The sequence below is a fragment of the Zootoca vivipara genome, chromosome 5, assembly GCF_963506605.1.
Source record: "Zootoca vivipara chromosome 5, rZooViv1.1, whole genome shotgun sequence".
In the NCBI taxonomy this organism is placed as follows: Eukaryota; Metazoa; Chordata; class Lepidosauria; order Squamata; family Lacertidae; genus Zootoca; species Zootoca vivipara.
The window spans coordinates 37,677,951-37,689,811 of NC_083280.1; positions in this window are offsets into that span (position 1 = coordinate 37,677,951).

Genomic DNA, 11,861 nt, shown 5'->3' on the forward strand with positions numbered 1-11,861 from the left:
AAAGGCTACTGTGGTGTGAGGTGGGGTTAGAGTGCAGCAATAGAGGAGAATGGAATACTTAACACTTTCCCCATCTTCCACTACAAATTACCTACCAAATAGCTTCCCTCTGCAGAATTCCAAACACATGATAGGACAAACACAGTTTTTTCTGTTGATAAGCCAGATAGGGATGAAGGGGTGGGTGGGATTTGTAGGCATAGCTGCCAAGTTCTCCCCTTTTTTAAGGGAAATTCCCTTATGCTGAATAGGCTTCCTCGCGAGAAAAGGGAAAACTTGTCAGCTATGTTTGTAGGTGAGGAATAGCAACTGGTGATAGGATTAATACTGAGACCGTGTGTGCATGCCTGCAAAAACACACACTCAAATTGCTTCTCCGCTCTTACTATATATCTCTCTCCCTCCTCAAAACTGTTTTTCATGTTCTTAAAATGCAGATTTCAAACAATGCAGTCAAGTATTAATATGATCAAAAACAGTACTTCTTTCTGCATTGTTTTCTTCAAGGCTTGAACCTATTCTAGTACATAATGAAATCATGCTAATGTCCCAAGCTGCTTTTCACTTTAAAAATATATCACCAGGGCTCAGTAACATGCATTCACTTTTAATGTGTAGGTAGTTCCTGATTTGTTTATATGCGCAGGAGGTGAACTGGAGGCTAAAGGGAGTTGACAGTCAGAATGGCCCTTAAATCTGAAGCCCCACACTTCAGGGCCTTTTCTCTTTCAATAGATGCTGTTAAATAAGAGCAGGATTATGGTTATAACTAGATGCAGTGTGGGTGGAATACTGGGCTCTCTAGAGATACCTAGTTAATTGTGAATGATCTGACACAGTCAGCAAGGGCATGGTGCTAGAAATATCTTGGAATCCATTCTCTGGGTAAACAGATGAGCTGCAATTTGTTGAGTTGGGATAGGAAGCCTGAGTTATCAAACTTGCAGCCTTTACTGGTCAGACTGTTGGTTTGCTTTTCAGTGGAGGGTTTTTCATGGACAAATAACCAGAATGGGAGTCCTGATCTAGATGAGGACACTGACATGGGTGTGTGTGCAAGGGGAATTAACCCTGTGTCCCCCACTAAGCATGGACGAACCTGTCAAATTCAGATTTTCTCAATTCCTCATTGTTTTTCCATTCTCATGTTCCTATTTCATCAGTTAGCATTTTTCATGAAAATTCACCATTTTAGTACAAATTTCTCCAAATATACACATTTGTTTCCAATCTTGTCTAATGTACACATTTTTGCAAAGCAGTTTTTTCTTATATCTTCTGTAATATAATGCTATTTTTTGTGTTGCTTTCACTGATGCATGCGTTTTAAAGCACGTTTCTGTTGGTATGTGCATTTTTGTAAACATTACTTGGCTGGAGAACTGCACTGCAAAATTTGGAGAAGCGTGAATGGCTGGGTTTGGTTCACGAATTGTTTCAGAAAGTGAGCGTTAGATGGATTTACCTTCAAATGTGAACAGAATCGAATGTCTTCTCCATCCCTAGCCCTCACAGCAGTCTCAAATCCAGATTGGGGGCCATTCACCTGCTGGTTGCACAGAGGGGAGAAGCTCCCATTGGTATTTTCTCCATTCAGACAGCAGACACAGGGGACCATCTCAGTAATCACGTGGGTGATAAGACTGCTTCTTTGAACAAAATTTTTGATAGCAATATGATCTGGATTGTGAGTGGAGAGCAGGGTATGTGGCAAAGGGGGCCAGCAAGAGACTTGTGAACGGAATTCTTTGTACACCTGGAATTTTGCTCCTTCTACAGGCTGTCTGATAAAGATTTATGTGAAAGTCAAAAGCTTGCAGACACCTACACCAACCCAAGTCCATGTAATATTAGAGGTGGTATCATTTTACACCCTCTGCCTCCCCTGTCTTTCCGGACAAACATGGCAGCCACTGAAGAAGATGATGTGGTCTGGCATGGCAAACGTACATTTCCTGTTAACAACATTGCCATACAACCCACACACTCAGCTTCACTCCCTTTTCCCTCTCTGTCATTAATGAAGCTGATGGGAAGTGAAGAGTAATTGCATTTGCAGCTGACAAGAGTTAGAAGCAGCACATTGCTAGGAAATGAGGGCTTGGCAAAGGCTCCTGTTTGGAGGTGAGAGAGGGCAGCCAAGTGAAAAAAAAAACGAGGCAAAATGGGCCTGTCAAAGCAAGTTTGCACTGTTCAATCCCAGAGGCATGAAAAAAACCAACAGGGTGCAATGTACAGGAAACACGTCTGAGAGCAGCAAGAGCTGGGCATGGAACCAGACGAAGGTGTTTTTCCACCTCCTGCAGATAAGCCTTTGCATTTTGAGAGCTACATCCCCTCCAGCCACTAGGTAATGCTCTACAATTTGGCTTTGGGAACAGAGTCTTTTTATATATACCTAGTATACCCTCCAGAATTCATCCCTGGCTTGGCTTGGCTGAATTAAAGGCTGCTGTGTTTCTCTTGAGTTCTGCTCTCTGGCAGTTCTGGGTTATAAGGCAGACTTTAATCTCTCAGACATGGGGAGCAGCCATTGTTTGTTTATCCCAGAATGCTAGGTGCATATAGCCTGATTTCTGTAGCACCCGAGACGGACCTATTTACCCTTGCAATCTCCATTTTGGAACTGAGCCTAATTTGTGTACATTAAAAAAAAAACCCCTCATACTTTGTGTAACACCTTCCTTGGGGAAAAATTAGGGAGAACCCAAATACTTACCAGAATTTTTTGACATTTTAGTTGGTCTTAATAAAGGTGTTGTCCAACAGTGGATTTAGTAGGGAGAGGGGTTTCTTACAGATTGACATTAGCTACCTTTGCTTTTTAATATCTTAACTTTCATTTGCCTCTTCTTTCCATCCATACAGATTATTCTGATACCCACTCCCAAACCATCCAGTTCAACACTATGGTTTGTTGACTCCTGCAGGGCGTACTTTATTCTTCCATCCCCTGCTTCCATTTTTACAATGTTGTAATACACAGTTACCGACTCACACTAGCATGCAAGAAAGGGTTAACCTGTGCCCTGAGCACAGCTCTCTGCAGGCTCCCTGCAGCATTTGCTTCCAACCCCCCCCCCCCCGGTCATCCTCTTCCGTGAAGATGCTGAAGCCCCAAGCAATGACTCCCAGCTCCTGTATGAAAAACCACATGAATGGAAAAGCTCTCTAAAAGGATATTTTTACAGCCTGCATATATGCTAAGGCAAAGACTGTATATTTTGTAATGAAACAAAGTTCTTTCTTTTCAAGTTGTTTGAAGCCTTTTCCTTCCTGTATTTTACTGCCAAAGGATGGAGACTTGTTTGCTGTAACTTCTGAAATTCTGTGATTCTGTGTCTTCACTTACTTGCTAAGACTCAGTAACTTTTTTTGGGGGGGGATGTTTGTTTAAAGGTAGATGAAGGGGGGATGTTTGTTTAATTTAATTTAATTTAATTTAATTTAATTTAATTATTAGATTTATATACTGCCCTTCATTCGAGGATCACAGGGCAGTTTACAGTATAAAATACATAACACAATGCAAACACAACTAATAACTGCCTCTTCCAAACCTCTCCCTCCAGCATACAACTCAACATGCCAGCTTCTGCTGGAATTGATAGCTTTCACTAACCTCTGCCTCCCTCCCCGTTGGGCTTCTTGTTTGAACCCCTCCATTTGTGCCTTTTGGGGTTCCTCCTGAACTCCAACCCCCAAAGCTGCTGCTGCTTTTGCATGCCAGCTCTTTTGGGCTCCTTTCAGTGCTTGAGTTCCAGCTGCCATTTCCTTATGACGTGGTGTATAAGGAATGTCTCCCTATGAAATTCCACATCTACTTCACGTGAGTGGCGAAGAAACAGCCACTGAGAATGGGCCATCAGCAGGCACTTCAAGATGCAGAAATTGTCACAGAAGCAATATGAAGGGAAGGGCCCGTGAGCTAGTTTGGAAAGTTTATTTGGCCCACATGAGCTGCTTACTGAAAGACAGGGAATAAAAGCTGATCTTCTTCTATATGGGAAAAGCTGCTGTGTGGAAATAGAACAGGACTGTACAGCTGTTGCTTTGTCATAGATTGGAGGTGGAAAAGGAACACATTTAATCATCCTTTAAGAATAGCAGCTGTGAAGGCCAATAACCCACCCACCACAGTTGATTGATTGATTGATATTTATTACGGCCATTGGCCCATCACACAACAATTCCCATACCAACATATATGTACTTAAACCTCCAAATTTAAAACAGCCAAAAACTTACAAAAAACAAACAAAAAACAATAAACCAACAACATACAATACAATAAATTTGCAACATAAACATCGCCCTCTGCTCATAAATTAATAAAAGACATCAATGATGATATCACCTAATTACATCCTAAAACATAAATCATGGTTTAAAAGGGTTATCCGAGCCGCACAGGAGTCCATTTTTCTTCTTTAGGGATAGGATGCTGATCAAGAATTTGGCAACCGTGAGTGATCTTAAGGGGTCTTCATCATTTAGTAGATATCTCAGTTTGGCTTCATTCAAATCATCGGCGATTCCCTTTAGATATGGAGCAAGAAACTTGCTCCTGGCCGATGAGTGAAGAGCACAATCAAGAATTATGTGATGCAACGATTCCGGTGCCCCACAATTACAATCACATAAGAGCGATATCTGTCCATTGGAAAATCTATTTCTCAGCACGTTTGATGGGAAGGTGTTGAATCTTGCCTTTATAGAGGCATATCTATGAGCTGAAGAAGTTAAGGAATTCAAATAATTTGGGAGCTTTAAAAGGGGTAATAAACCAAGGTTTAGAGGTGAGCAGGTACCATTGCCCAACACCATTTTCTGCTGCAAGTCCATCTCCTCTAGTTTACAGCTTACTATTCTTTTAGCTGGGACTATGTCACCCACCACAGTCGTTCTGGCTCACCCCAAGTTTCCGTTATCCCCATGAGGGAAGATGCCACCGGAAAAATGGAATTTCCTACCTGGGTCCTATAGTTAGGGGTGGTGGTGTTTGGTGTTACCACTGAGTGTGAGGGAAAGGGTTAAACCCCTTCCATGAGGTGAGCAGTCCCAACCATGCTGCCTGCCCATTTGCAGCTGCTCTTGTTGATGGGGGAAACAGGCACATTAAATGCATCCATTGTTCAGTGCGACATCTATTTTGGCCCTGGTTGCATATGCAAGGAGGAGTGAGATCATGCCAGCTGGCGCCGTTCCTCACCTCAACAGCATTTAGTATGACATGTGTGCATAGCCTACAAGTATGAGCTCTGTAGAGATGTTCTGTTAAATGCATGCAGGGGTGGGTCTGGTCAGTAAAATACATACATAGGTTCAGTATGCATAAAAGTCACACCTGCACAGTCCCCAAATGTAGCAAGGCTGAGCAGAGTATGAGTCACTCATGTACTCTCTTCCCAGTGCTTCCTATAATGTGCAAGGCAGCCCTCAGCTGCAATATGATGTGTGAATATGGGCCTTATTCATTCCCCTCATGGGAGAGCTATACAAGTTCCCAATTCACACGTTACCCAGAAAATACAAACAACAGCTTTATGGATAACACACACACACACACACCTGCTTTTCAGCATTTTCTCTACTGTGCAAAGCTTTATGGACATTTGTCGCATAACTGCCAACCTCAGCCCTGAATCCTTGCCAAAATATCCTGAATTTCACAAGGCAAAGCTGTGTCATTAGGCAGAATGGAACAATGTATGCAATCTGCTTCTTACCCTTCTTTTGCCAGATAGAGAGATAGAGAGAGAGAGAGAGAATAATTCAGAATTTTGCTCTAACATTCATTAAGTCATGATAGTATGTTCCTGAAAGGACACAAACACCATCCTCTACCCTTAGTCAATAACATTTATTTCTGAGATGCTATTGTGCTTTGGCCCATAAAATCAGGATTAACATTTTCCTTCCATTTAATCCTAGTTTCACTGTACCAATGCCGGTGAAGGCAATTTGGCTCTTTGTGTTTAAGAAGAAATTGATAATTGTGTAACAGGGTATAACTTCACTTATCTCAATGGCCTGGGGGAAATTCAAAACACTGGGATAATTAAATTCTCAGAAAATAGAATGCTCTTTACGCAAAAGTATATAGTGCTATAGAACAAGGGGCAACAAACACACAATGAATTTAGATAACTAGAAGCTGGAGATAACATGGCAGGCTCTGCTGGGTGCAATACTATTATAGCCAATAGGGACGTGGGTCTAAACCACTGTGGTCTAAACCACTGAGCCTCTTGGGCTTGCCGATTGGAAGGTCAGCAGTTCGAATCCCCACAACAGAGTGAGCTCCTGTTGCTCTGTCCCAGCTCCTACCAACCTAGCAGTTTGAAAGCACACCAGTGCAAGTAGATAAATAGGTACCACTGTGGCAGAAAGGTAAACAGCGTTTCCGTGCGCTCTGGCTTCTGTCATGGTGTTCCGTTGCGCCAGAAGCAGTTTAGTCATGCTGGCCGCATGACTCGGAAAGCTGTCTGTGGACAAACACTGGCTCTCTCGGCCTGAAAGCGAGATGAGAGCCTCAACCCCTGTCACCTTTGACTGGACTTAACTGCCAAGGGGTCCTTTACCTTTTTTTTTACCTTTATTATAGCCAGGATATCAAAGTCGTGATCTTTTGCAGAGCTCAAAGCTTTGGAGAAAGCCCAATTTAAAACCATAACTATTCATTTTGGGGCAGGGCATTATTGGGACTAGAAGCAGATCTCCTGTAAGCAAAATGTTGCAGCTTGCAAGGGATGGGATGCATACGATATTGGCACAATGGTGTTTGGGCTTCAATGCCAAACTGCTTTCCCTCTCAGCAAATGCTGCATATAGCTGTCTTGCTGGGAGCCAGGTGGCGGATTTAAGAGTGCACCCAATAGGTGGTAGCTAACCACACATTTCAGGAGCCTCCAGAGTGTCCTTATTTTGTTGGAGGGATTCATGTGCACACCAGAAATTTAGGTTTGCAAAATTAAAATGGATTAAAGGACTGTGTCACCTGGGACAACAAATTATCTTTAAAAAACCACAATTGGCTGTTTGCAGTTAAGAAAGTGACGGTGAATTGCACTAAAATGTGTGTCGTGAACCAGCGATTAATGGCAATACATATAAACACCCCCCATGCAATTTAGGATGAATTTAAATTGTCATATAACTGCCCCCCCCCCCAATGAAGAAATGCTCAGTAAAGTCTGGGCATAATCTAACTTCTGCTTAAGCTCTGTGTAAGCAAAGCAGGATGAATGGTCAATGAGCAGGTCCTCTGAAGGAGCTCTTCCACCAGCACGATGATCTCCACCAGCAGAGAGGCATATAGGTGAATCACGTCATATATCTGCATAGAGTTATGCTTCCACATGGCAAGTCAGCAAAATTAATGGTTAGCATGTCCTGCTACCCATGCAGAGAAAATAATTAAAAGGGAGAGGGAGGAAGAGGTCAAGGGCTGCAACAGCTTCACAAAATAGCACTGTGTGGTTGGCTGCTGTGATTGATATTGTTCATCAGCCATCAAGCCCATAATTGGCTGATTGCTGAGGAACAATGTCAGTCATAGCAACCAATCAAACATTGCTAATAAGCCGTCACATTATGAATAGTGATAGCTATCAAATACTGACTGTCAGCTACCAAATGCTGAACATTCAATATTAATCTTTTTGGGTCCGCTGAGTAACTGGCAGCAGTTACCGTAGGAGGGATTTTCAGCACCGGACCAGTGGACAGGTGCCACCCCCCAAAATTGCTCAGCTCTGTGTTTCCTCTGCATGCACAGCACCAGCCCACTCTGTTTCCTTCCTGCATCTGCTGATCCATTGTGCAATTTGTCATGCTCTCAAAGGCAGTGCAGAACAAGATGGGCAAAGAATTGATTTTGTAGGGCAGGGTGGATAGAAAGCAACAGCACACTGGGCTTTCTTGCCTACTAGTACAACTATTCCGTTGTACAATATATTAAGAATATGTAGAACCATTCTGCTTTGCTCTTGCACCACTTTCTCAAGGGTTTTCAAAAAATATTCTAGTCTAAAGCCACCCACAATATACACCAATTGCTTGTTAGGAAGGAACGACCAGTAGACCTGGCTTCCCAGAGATGAAAAATATCTTATTAATTGAGATCTAAATTTAAAATCAGTAACTTTGAAAGATAAAAAAAGACCTTTGTACCTTCCCCTCTTCTTCCGCTAAGCCTGATGGGTGAGTTGCACCAATTAAAAACACCTTGGAAAGATTAACAGTGTTTTAAATAGCCATAGGGGGAGACTTCCCAGTCTGCAGTGAATAAAAGGGGTTGGAAAGGAGCAGCCCCACTCATTAGCAGCATAGCAGAACTGACGGCTTCCACCTGCCGGCTTCACAAATGCACTCGGAAGTGCAGGCAAGTAGGTAGAGAAAGAGCTCTCTTCAGCTACACCTTCCAAGGGAAGGAAGCAGCTTCCGCTGTGGCGCAATGAGGAACTTGCAAGGTAAGTGACCTTTGGGGGCACGGAAAATGGAACATTCCAGCTAATGAGACAGAATGACATCCTGGCAGGGAGCAGCAAGCTCTGGAGATGCACAGCTTTACTGATCCAGAGACTGTTAAATGCTGAATTGTTTCTCTCTTTGCTATTAGCAGCCTTAGTAGCTAGCCTTCTCTCCTGCTGGAAAAAAGAAAGAAAAGAAATGCAGTGCCGGAAGCCCAAATGCTCAAAAGAGACGACCTCAGCCCTAAGCACCAGGAGACGGAGTTTTAATCCACACATACTTTGTTTAAAGAGTCAAGTGGAGTTTCTTTCTATTTGGATTTTGGATACTAAACATCTACGGCACACTCCACTTTGATCTCTATGCACAACCAATCATGACCAAGGTTGCAGTTTCTTTTCCTGGCAGGGGGCTTCTCTGCCTTAAACAGTTGTCATAAGCAGAAATTCAGCCCACTCAGTTGCCTTCGCATGGAGATGCAATGATGAGCAAAAGCTTCCCCAGGTAGTTTGCACTATGATGTATCACTGTTAAAGGTGCAGAAGCCCCGCCAGATAGGGAAAAGTTGGCAACCAGGGCTTTTTTCAGCCAAAACTCAACAGAACTCAGTTCTGGCACATCTCAGGTGGGCGCCATTGTTTTATTTAGCAGCCGGAAGCAAAGCACACAAATCCCTCTGCCCCAAGCCCTTTCCTTGGCAGCCTAACGCAAGAAGCCTTCTACTTAACACTGATGAGGGGATGGGAAGGTATTCAGTGCAGGAAGGTGCACTCCTCATTGGATAGGCTACCACTGAATCCTTAATGGAGATGGAATCAGGTCCTAGTATTAACACAAATAAGGGAACATAAAAATGTTGCAGATGAATACAAACGCTCTTATGCTGTCCTTACGGAGACATTATAATGTGAGAAAGTGCCGTTTTTCTTAACCGAATTAGTCATCATTTGTAGCATGAGAGCAAATAATTTCTCCCTCTTAAAAAAAAAAATCTGTATGTGATTAGTTCTGAACTCGGCTGACAATTTGGAGCATTTGCAGGGGGACACCAGGGTCAATCGTTTATTTTGAGAATTCCGGATTGGCTCTCTGTTTTCTTCTGTTCACCTGCAGGCTTCCTTTCCTGGATGCAGGCACATTTTCATAATGCCACTTGGGAATTGTAGTGGAGGGGTGGGGGAGAATTATCCCATGGTGGCAATTGTCACATTGGTGGCCAGTGCCGTCTTAAGAGCCCTTGGCGCCGTGGTGCATCAAATCCTTCCGGCGCCCTCCCGCCCCGTTTCCCAGTGTGGTCAGGCGCAGCTGCGCAGCCGGCCAGTGGGTGGGCGCAGCTCGCAGCACCCTCCTGGAGGGCCGGCGCCGTGGTGCCCTGCGCTACCCAGCCTGCACGTAGGGCCGGCCCTGCTGGTAGCAGTCAGCTGCCACTTGGAAGGAGGCATCTGTTGGCTGCAGCATGGCCCCTTCAGTTTTCCCACCATCCTTCCAAGGTGGAAGTGGAGCCAGATCCCAGAAAATGACAGCAGGTTTTTTAAAGGTTTTTTTTTAAAGTGTCCCCTGCACCCCACCAAGTGATTGGACTCATGAATTGATTTAAAGGTCACATTCACCTTGGGGGCATATATGACTTTTTTGAACTTGAAAATTCCTGGGCCAATTGATTGCCCAGCAGCCAAGGTGTTATTTTGTAAATTGCATTCCCATTGCTAAAAGTTCAAGCCAACTGCAGCCTTAAATGACAGTTTCATTAAGAGCAGGAGGTGAAACATAATCAGCTTCTGAGCATGCACTAATGGTAGCTGCTGGCTTTGAGATCCTGGTCTGACAAATGCCTTCTGTGCAGGTGCAAACTGGCACATAGTCATAATAATCTTGTTTTGTGTTCCAGGTAATGATGGGAGAGGAATTAGGTTCCGGTCACATTTAAAGGAGACTCTACCTAATTCATTCTTCCCAGAACAATATAGGAACCAAAGTGTGGTCCATCCTTTGAAAAAATAGCACTACTCTGAATTTTGAAATGCAGTTTTCCAACTAAGTATTGTGTTCAAAAAATGCACAGCCCAGGCAAAGTGTGCATCTAAGTGCATTTATTGGTGAAAATAACATACAAAAATGGCATTGTAGTGATGAAAATTGCTTGCAAAATGTGTACTGTTGGCAAAATTCCATGCAAAAAATGTGTATATTAGGAGAAATTTGTAATAAAATGCTGACAAAAATTGGAATTTGCCAACTGATGTAGAAATATAGAGAGCTGGGTTTAGGCTTAGGGGAAAAAATGAGGGACTGAGAGAAACAGAAATTGGCAGATTTGTCCATCCCTAATTCCAAGCACAGTAACATTTTCAGGGCAAGAAAGCTTTCCTTAGGATACATCAAGGCATTGCAAGCTGGGGGTGGTGGTGGTGGTGGTATTTGTATTCAAGACCCATTACAGTGGAACCTCGGTTTATGAACACCTCCGTTTACGAATTTTCGGTTTACGAACGCCGCAGACCCATCTGCTTTCAATGGGAAAGTTCGCTTCAGTTTATGAATGCTTCAGTTTATGAACAGACTTCTGGAACCAATTACACCCATGCTTCGGGTTAAGTACGCTTCAGGTTGAGTACTCCATGGACCCGTCTGGAACAGATTAATCCACTTTCCATTATTTTCAATGGGAAAGTTCGCTTCAGTTTATCAACACTTCAGTTTATGAACAGACTTCCGGAACCAATTGTGTTCATAAACCGAGGTACCACTGTATCTCCAAATTCTAGCCACATCAATGCTTACAAGGCCACACACTGGGGTTGGGACCCTGACGCCCAGTCCTATAAGATGAAAAGCCAGCTCATAAGATCATACTACTAGGACCTTCCCAAATAAAGATGGGGGAATTGTATGTTTCCATGCTGTGTTTATGCCTCAGCAGAAAACTGTGAGGTTGAACGATCCATTTTGAGAATGATTAATGGCATGCCAGCTCCCAGGCGAATTCAGCTGTGTCTCGCCACTGCCATGGGGGAGTGTAGGAAACAGTATTTACTTTTCAGAAAATCAGAGAGGGTGGGTTGTTAGCTTTGTTATGGTTTTGGTTAGCAAATAGATGCCTGCAAATTGACAGGCCTGTGCCAAGAGCACTCAGCTGAAGTGCTCTCGTTCCATGTTGGAGGGCTGCTTTTTGGTATTTGCACTCAGCCTTCTGGTTTATAGTGTGTGTGCATGGCTATGAAAAGAATTAACTAAATGCTAAGTGCATTGTAAATATTCATGCAGAGGCTTCAGTCGGCAATAAATGTTACACAAGCCAGAATTACAGAATTTCCTTGCCATAGGCATGTAAATGGTCCATGGTAAGCATTGCTTACTCTTCCTCACAATCCAAGTGAGGATTGCCA